The sequence below is a fragment of the Mus caroli genome, chromosome X, assembly GCF_900094665.2.
Source record: "Mus caroli chromosome X, CAROLI_EIJ_v1.1, whole genome shotgun sequence".
NCBI lineage: Eukaryota > Metazoa > Chordata > Mammalia > Rodentia > Muridae > Mus > Mus caroli.
Genome location: NC_034589.1, coordinates 130,874,962 through 130,884,491, shown reverse-complemented (window position 1 = coordinate 130,884,491; position 9,530 = coordinate 130,874,962). Strand labels below are relative to the sequence as shown.

Sequence of the window (9,530 nt, the reverse complement as noted above, 5' to 3'; positions counted from 1 at the left end):
CCTCCTGAAGAACTTATTTTAATATTATTTATTCATTCATTCATTCATTCATTCATTCATTCAGTGTACGACTGTTTTTCCTGAATGTGTGTGTATATACCATATGTAGAGATAGTATCTAAGGAAGCCAGAATAGGGCACTGGGGCAACTAGGACTGTCATTATAGATGGTTGTGAGTTTCCATGTGGGTAGTAGGATTCAAATCTGGGTCTTCTGGAAAAGCAGTCAGTGGTCTTCACTACAAAATCATCTCTTCACCTACTTGAAGAACTTAATTTAACAATTTTTCTTTGCAAAGCATGCTACTTTTAACAACCTTCCTTAACGTTTTCTGTCTAAGAAGCTATTATATTACCTTTAGTTTTGACAGAAATTTTTGCATGGTAAATAATTCTAGGCTGCTGTTTTTACTTTCTTGCAATGTTTAAATATTTCAGTGTGCTCACTTCTTATTTACCCAATTTCTTAGACAATCAGATATAACTCTAATCTCTGAAAATGGTGGTAGACACCCAAGTCCCAGGACTTGGGAGGACGAAACAGGAGGATCATGAGTTTGAGGCCAGCCTGAGCAGCTGAGTGAGTCCAAGATAGCGAGTTGCATATGTAGAACTTTTTCTCTTTCCTCTTGAATTCTTTCAGGTATTCTTTCTTCCTTTGATTTTTGTAATATCCTATGCCTAGATGCAGTGGTTTGATATTCATCCTTCCAGAGGTTTGCTAAACTGAGTCTACAGCTTGATACCTCACACCAATCTTTTTTTAGGTCATTTTGAGATAACTTCATGGTTCTTCAACTTGAGATTCTGCTGCTTCACCATAGTAAGCACTAAGATCAATGGTAAACATCACACATGCTTGACATTCGCTACTTAATTCTTTTTCTGTTCTGTTCTCTTTTGTGCAGTTATGTGGTNTGCTTTATAGTTAACTCAAAGTTCTTAAACACTGCATCTTATGTTTTCTGCAGGGTATTTTTCACTTCACTTTTCAGTTTGGGATGTGTCTGTTGACATATCTTTAAGCACAGCAATTCTTCTNATAGCTGTGTCCATTCTACTGAGAAGACTGTGATGGTTAATATTGTTGTCAATTTGAGTATATCTGGAATTAACTGAACCCTTCCCCCCCAAAAAAAAAATAGAGGAGTACACCTCTGAGGGATTTTTGCTTAATTTGAAGTGGGATGATCCACTTCTAATCTGGATCTCTGAGGTAAGTAGATATACCTTTAATCTGAGTCTTCAATACCTTTAGCCCAGATCTTTTGAAGCAGGAAAACCTACCTCTAACCTGGGCCATACTTTCTGCTGAAAGCCTATGTAAGAACAAGGAAGAAGGAAGATTTTCAGTTTTGCCTGCCTTTTCTCACCTTGCTGGCAAGTCCATTCCTTCATTGGCATTAGAGCCTACATTTATGGCGTCTACTGAAGACCAACTGTGACATCCAGTCTTGTAAACTGAACAACTACTGGATTCTTAGACAATCACTAATGTATTAGCTAGAGCTCAGCCTATAAATTGTTCTAATAAACCCCTGTGTATGTGTGTGTGTGTGTGTGTGTGCATTCATTCTCTAAATTCTGTTCCTCTTATCTCTTTCTCATATTGTCCATCTATTCAAGCTTTCATTTGCTTAGGCATTTGTCTTGGTTCCAGAGATAGGACCTCACTTCCCATATGACATCTATGCATATTACCCATGAGCATATCTAGCTCACTCATTTGTTATTACTCTTTGTGGTGGTTTGAATGAGAAAGGCCCCATGGGCTCATTTCAATGCATATTCATCAGGGAGTAGAGCTGTTTAACAAGAATTCAGAGATATGGCTATATTGGAGTAGGTGAGTCCTTCATGGGGGAGATGTGTTGTAGGCATAAATTTTTCACAGCCTACTTTAACAAGGGTTCCTCCTCCCCTCTAGCCCACTACTCACCAGAGGTAGTGGAAAACAAAGATTATTAGCATACAAGGGAAGTGGACGTGTTTAGAAATAGTTCTTTGAGGAGATTCCAATCTCTGTTGATCTCAGTCCAGTCCATTAGCAAACACCAAACACAGATAAGCAGCTGCAGTCCAGTCCACTTGGCCATACCACACACAAACCAGCAGCTGCAGTCCAGCCCACTGGGCATACACCTCACAGGAACCAGCAAGAGCAGTTCAATCCAGAAGAAATTGTGAGGCTTTCCAACAGGCCTGAGTCTTAGGAAACAGCAAGAAGCTGCAGTTCTTTTCTCTTTATGAAGTTACCACAAGTGAAGCTCAGTAATGCAATGTAAAGCAAACCAATACATTCACATTGTCAGCAAAGAATAGAGAGACAGAGCAAAGTGAACCAACGATTGAGCTCCCAATGTTTGTGGGGTCATAGTTATATTCTTTCAAAACAACACATATCCTTTCACATGTCTGCTATAGCAAACTATCCTTTCACTCTTGTCTGCTTCAGGAAGACATCCTTTCACCTGTGTGCCCAGAAAAACATCATTTGACATAACTGACTTTCCAACAAAACCAGAAGTTTCCACTTCAGTGTGTCAGTAGGAGTGGGCTTTGAGGTTTCAAAAGCCCAAGACAGGCCCAGTGTTTCTCTTCTCTCACTGCCTTCTGCCTGCAGATCAGGATGTAAAGCTCTCAGTTACTGCTCTAGCACCATGCCTGTCAGCTTACTGCCACAATGATCATTGAACAACCCTCTAAAACTGTAAGCAAGCCCTCAATTAAGTGCTTCCTTTAATAAGAGTTGCCTTTTCACTGCAATAGAGAAGTAACTATGACACTGGTTATGTATTCTTACATCCAGGCTCATTAACATATGAATCATAGTTATTTAAATTAACAATCTGAACATTCCAACTTCTCTGCCATATACAAGGATACTTGCTCTGTCTCTCAAAATTTACTTTTTGTCCTTCCCCATGTTTTGTAATTTTTTGCTAAAATCCAAACATAAAAGAAACTTGTGTTAGTGATCATCTATGAATTTGATGGTAAGGTGGGGTGTAGCAGGGAAATATTCTCTAGTCTTATGATTAACTTTTAGTCTATTAGTGATTCCATGCCCCTTGGCTATAAATCTCACATTTCTCCCTCAATCTTGAGTGAGTCAGACTGACTAGAGTTAGAGACATTCTGTATTTTTGTTTCCCAGACAATTAAACTGTAATAGCAGTGTAATAGGTCAACCTCTGTTAATAGGTTCAGGCCTTGTAAAAAGCAGAATAGTTTGTCCTTTTTGAAAATGGCTGCTCTTCATTTATCCCTACAGTGTTCCCAGAGTCCCCAAACCTCATATTCACTGTGAGAACATAGAAGGATTGAGTGCTAACTTTTGCACTCTCTCTTTGCTTGGCAGAGTAACAGAAAATATCTGTTGGGCTGTGTGATAAAATGAATACAGACATCTTTGCAACTCTTAGACAAAATTCAGGAAAATAATCATCTATATTGAAGAGTAAAATACCGACAGGCTAGAAAAGTAGATTTTTCGTTATGTATTAATTGTACAACTGAACAAACAGTTCTTATCTTTTCTTGGCAGTATTAAAGTTGTCCATAAGAAGAGAATATCAAAATCAGCGTAAGGCAACAATAATAGTTTGCTTTCAGAATACAGAAGCTATAACCCAAGCCACACTTTATTTATTTATACTTTGTTCAATTTCTACATCATCACATCTTCTCCTTGTATTATTAAAAGACAACATTCTTGGTTGAGTCCTCCACATGTCAACGAGTGGCTGGAGACTCCCTTGGTGATGCAATATCCATGCTCAGATGTATAAGAAAATCTAGTGGCCTTTTATTTCCTCTTTCCTTGTTTAAATTTCTAAAGTTCTGTTCTAACTGCCACCACTGAAGATCCAAAATGCCTTATCACACTTATTCAGCATAAGTATTTTGCTCTTGTGAGAGCAACTTTAGTTTCCTTCTCCACATACTCTGTTCCTTCCCAGTATCTAGCCTTGTTTATACTGTTATCTTCTGCCAGATGATTGTCCTGTCATCTTTTCTAGAGTACAGCGAAAATTCAGGCTTTTTTATGACGCTCCCCACCACTGTAGCCTTTGGAAGATACATTCTGGTGCTTCTAGTCTGCTCCTCAGCACCTTCCCATCTCCTCTGTGTACGCACACACATGCTTCCTTCGCTTTATGTGATATGTAATGAAAGAGATACAAATAATATATGCAGCTGACCCATACCAACCAGTACAGAAGAAGGTCCATAGCAGGTTTTGTATGCTCTCAACTTGCTTGATTTTTGTCTGTCATGCAGGAGAGTTTCTTGCTATGAATAGGAAAGCTTGCAACCAGAGAGAACTCACTTTACTTCACCTTGACTGTATAGCACTTCTCTAGGTAGAGGTTACCTGTTTGGGCTTGCTATGTAGAAGCCACTGGAACATATTTATATACCAGATATAGTATAAAATCACTTTCTTTTATTTAAGGACTTCTCTTTAAAAGGATTCTGGTTTCTCTTTGATTTCATGAATTTCTTAGGTGCAATGGCAATTGAGTTACTAAAGAAACTCAAGATTAAACTCTGATGACCTTTAAATTTGTCTTAGTCAATATTCTATTCATGTGACGAGAAACCATAACACAGCAACTCTTATAAAAGAAAACATTTAATTTGGGCTTACTTAGAGGTTTAGTCCATTTATCAACGTGGCAGGAAGCATGGTCACACACAGGCAGGCATGTAGCTGAGAATTCTACACTCAGATCCATAGGCAATAGAGAGATATATTGGTCCTGGCTTGAGGTTTTTAATTCTCAAAGCCCACACTGATGACACACTTTCTCCAACAAGGCCACACTTCCAAGCCCCTGTCAAATAGTGGCACTCTCTAATGACCAAGCATTCAACGATATGAAACTAAGGGGGACATTCCTATTCTTTTTTTTTTTTTCTTTTTGGACTTTTCAGGGTTTTAATAGTCACATGCAGAGGTCTGGTTCATTTTAGCTCCTTCACTGCCAAACCAGGGGGTAGGGACTGCTTTAGCTTTTCTGCCTTTTCCTTGTCTGTGATAACCAGGGTGGAAAGGTACCTGCTGCAGCGAACCTTGAACTTCACATTATCCTTGTTCTTCTTGATCTTGACAGACTTGGCATCCTTCCACCGGGCTGTGAGCAGAAAGTCCTTGATTTCCTCAATTTTCTGAGGCATGGCGACGCAGGCTCAGCTCTGGCGACCACACGGGGAGAAAACCAAAGAGAATGGGAAAAGGGGACATACTTATTCAAACCACCACAGGATTAATGCTGCTTTAATGCCACACCTGTTTACTCAAATACCCTGAAACACCCTTTATATAATATGGTTTTCTGCTTTATCACAATAAAAATTGGCACTAGTGTTCACTTGCCTGTCTCCACAAATATCTTAGCATGGTATATTAAATTTCTATAACATATATTGGTGACTCATTTTAGGATGTGGTACATTTACACAATGGAATGTTATTCAGCCATTAAAAGCAAAGACATCATGAATTTTGCAGGCATGTGTATGGAACTTGAGAATATCATCTTGAGTGAGGTAACCCAAACCCAAAAGGATATGCATGGTATGTACTCACTTATAAGCAGATATCAGGCATAAAATACAGGATATCCATGCTACACTCCACAGACCCAAAGAAGCTAAACAAGGAGGAAGGCACAAGCAATGATGCTTGAATCTTACTTAGAAGGGAGAATAAAATAGTCATAAGAGGCAGATGGATGGTAGAAACTGTGTGTGAGAGGGGATGGGGAGAGGAATGGGGGTGTTTCTCTCTATTGCCTGTAGTTCAGGATCAGGTGTGAGGAGGGACAGAGGGATGACCAGATAGCCATGGCCATGAGAATTAATAGAAATCTGCAATTGCTAGGGGTAAGGAGGTGGGGACTAAGACTAAGAGACTAAGAGACTAAGACCTGGGACAAGGGAAGAGCCTAAGAATCAATGGGGGTGTCCTTAGCTGTGACTCACAGCATTTGGGACATGGAGCCTGAAGAGGCCACCTCCTGTAACCAGGCAGGAACTCCAATGGAACAGTAGTGATACCAGCCCACCCACAAAGCTTTTGATCCAAAACTTATCCTGTCTACAAGAAATGCAGGCACAGCAGATGAAGCAGAGACTGAGGGAATGGCCAAACAATAACCAGCCAAACTTGAGACCCTTCCCATGGACAAGCACCAATTCCTGATTCTATTAATGATACTCTGTTCTGCTTGCAGACAGGAGCATTGCTGTCCTCTGAGAGGCTCCACCCAGCAGCTCACTCAGACAGATACAAACACCCACAGCCAAACAGTGGATGGAGCCTGGGGACTCTTATGGAAGGACAGGAGGAAGGATTGTGGCCTATACTAACTCCACAGGAAGACCAACAGAGTCAACTAACCTGAAACTTTGAGGCTCTCAGAGGCTGAACTCCAATGGAAGCAAAGGGGCTCTCTGCACAATTTGTTTGTAGAAGGATACTCAGCTTATGAAGAGGGACAAAGGAAGTATAAGATAGAAGACTTTTCTGAAGGCAGAATATCCCTATTGATTTGGGAGACTATGTGGCAAACACTAATGGAGAGGTATTTACAAAGGATTAGAGCAATAGCCAGTTATTATGTTGTTAGGCAAGATAGTGTGAAGGCCTTTCAGAAAGGGTAATGGCTCAGAAGTCACATGGTATTTCTTTCCTTTTCTTTTCTCCTCTTCTTCCTCTTCTTCCTCTTCCTCCTCTTCCTCCTCTTCCCCCTCTTCCTCCTCTTCCTTCTTTTGAAGGAAGGGTCTCACTATATAACTTTCGACTGGACTCGCCTCCAACTCATAGGGATCCACCTACCTTTGTCTCTCAAGTGCTAGGATCATAAATGTGCACTACTATACCTGACCAGTCTCTGTTGTTTTTAAGACTGCAGCCTAGAAAACAAGACTCATGTGACCTAAATATCCTAGATTTTTCTAGATGGCGAAATGGGATCATAGGAAGCCCAGATTACATCAGTTGCAAGCTTCCATCTATTCATGAAAGAACAGATCCTGGTTGTATTTTTTTTTCTGGCTTTCTTCAGCTGGCTGGTTTAACCACATGTGTTGCAACAGGTTTACTAAGATGTTCACACTAGAGTCTGCTAGCTGTCCGTACCTCTGTTCCTGATGTCCCTTGTGTAAACAGTATTGTCTGTGTCTAGGGCACTGGCTTCCAAATTCCACACAGTTTCTAGCTTCTGAGGTACTGGAATCTGGGGCTGCTCATCCAACTGTATCATAATTTTTTTTCCTATTATGAATGTGATTATTTGATCCCAGCATCATGGAAAGTTACAAAAAAAAAAAAAAAGGTTTGTAGTGAGAATTCTGGAATTTTGGTTTCTTTTAAAAACACAGAAATATTATAAGAATATGTTTGCATTTTAATCCCTGGTGTGGGGATGTAGTGCTGCTTCAGACTGTCCAAAGCAGCTGACTATGATCTGTCTCGTGCTCTAGCAGAGGCATGGTTTTGCCAGCTGCAGATAATTTCTGTGATTGTGTGGTCATTAGGAATTCTGAGAACTTTTCAGATGATATATAAATGCTAGGGCTCCAAGAGGTAGTGTGGGTGGTTGTTGGTCATCGGTGGTGGTATGGTGGTGGTGGTGGTATGGTGGTGGTGGTGGTGGTATGGTGGTGGGGAATGGTTTCAGTTTGTTAGTAGTTGTGCTCAAAGAAGAACCAAGAAGAACAATTCGATTCATAGATCTTTATCTCTCTCCAATCCATTCTTCTTCCTTTCCTATCTAGTGACAGGGGGTGAAATTGTAGGGATAAAGGTGTGTGTGTGTGTGTGTGAGGAGAACTCACAAAGAAGAAAGACCAGCTATAAAGGTTTCTTCAGCATTCGGCTATATTAAGTTCTTTTGGGGACTCAAAAATCAAAGAATCAGTCAAAATACCAACCTCTTGCTTCCCCAGTTTTCTTTCTGGTTTTCTTTCTCTCATTCTGTATACTCAGCAAAGAGAAACCCTGAGCAAAATCCCTCTTATCAGTCTTTCTCTAGCCTAGGCCCCAAAGTCTCATTTTACAGTCTTCTGTGTAAAGAAAGACACAGAGGAAGTGTCACTGATTTAAGACAAGTTTTCAGTACTGGCTTTTGCTTAACAGATACTGCTCTACACAGAAGGCTGTTTGTACTAGAGAGAGGAAGAACAAATCAAAGAGGGAAACTGTAATATAAAAGGAGAAATCACTACACAAAAATCATCAAACCTTGAGTTAAACCTTAACTACTAGTTAAGATTGCTTTCTCTGCACAATTACTAGAGAAATGGACTGAAAATTGCTGGGTTTGGCAGACATCATTGATTTGAAGGAAGCCTATTTCATTCCTATAGTTGAAACATTCTCATCCACAAATGAGTGGACTGTCTTTCTGCAACAGAGAAGTATTAACAGAAAGACAGCATCATTCTTAAACTGCACTTATTGCAATGCCAATGAAATATAGAAAGTTCTTTGTAGTCAGTCATGTAAGTATGTAGACGCCCTAGATGAAAAAAAAAAAGTTCAACTATTAATTTACATCTAAAAGTAGACAAATTTACAGACTTGTTTTGTTAGATAGTGTTCTGGTTAGTTTTTGTCAAGTTGACATAAACTAGAGTCACATGGGAAGAAGTAACATCAATTGAAGAATTGTCTCTAGTAGATTGGTCTGTGGGGCCTGACTGTAGGACATTTTATTGATTCTTGAATGATAAGGGAGGGTCCGGATCACTGTGGGTAGAAATATCCCCGGGCAGGTTGGCCTGGCCTATGTAAGAATGGTAGCCATGCAAGCCATGGAGATCAAGTGTTCTCCTATGGTCTCTGCTTCAGTTTTTGCCTTCAAGTTCCTGCCAGGAGTTTCTGTTTTAGCTTCCCTGATGATGGACTGTAACCTGTAAGGCTTTCCTCCTCACACTGCAACAGATAGTGAATGAAGATAATATTACTCAGGAGGGAAATTATATTAAATCACTAGCTTTAATTGTTGTGAAGGACTAGACAAAATTGAAAACTGTTAGTGATCTTGAAGCTGTTAGTGATGGCCGACTAAGCCATCTTCTGCTACATATGCAGCTAGAGATACGAGAGGCCCCTTGGTATTGCAAACTTTATATGCCCCAGTACAGGGGAATGCCAGGGCCAAGAAGTGGGAGTGGGTGGGTAGGGGAACAGGGCGGAGGGAGGGTATAGGGAACTTTCGGGATAGCATTTGAAATGTATATAAAGAAAATATCTAATAAAAAGAAAATAGAAGCTGTTAGTGAAGGACTCACAGAGGGTTGGAAGAATAATTGTTGAACATTGAACATCAAGAGTTTTTTTTTGGGGGGGGGGCTGGCGAGATGGCTCAGCAGGTAAGAACACTGACTGCTCTTCCGAAGGTCCTGAGTTCAAATTCCAGCAACCACATGGTGGCTCACAACCACCCACAATGAGATCTGATGCCTTCTTTTGGTGCGTCTGAAGCCAGCACCAAATGTATAATAAATAAATCTTT

At 40.2% G+C, this 9,530-nt stretch overlaps 1 pseudogene; it reads right to left on the bottom strand.

Moving 5' to 3' along the window:
- Positions 1-4,971: 4,971 nt before the first annotated feature.
- LOC110287384 lies at positions 4,972-5,184 on the bottom strand (annotated as a pseudogene).
- Between the last annotated feature and the right edge of the window lie 4,346 nt (positions 5,185-9,530).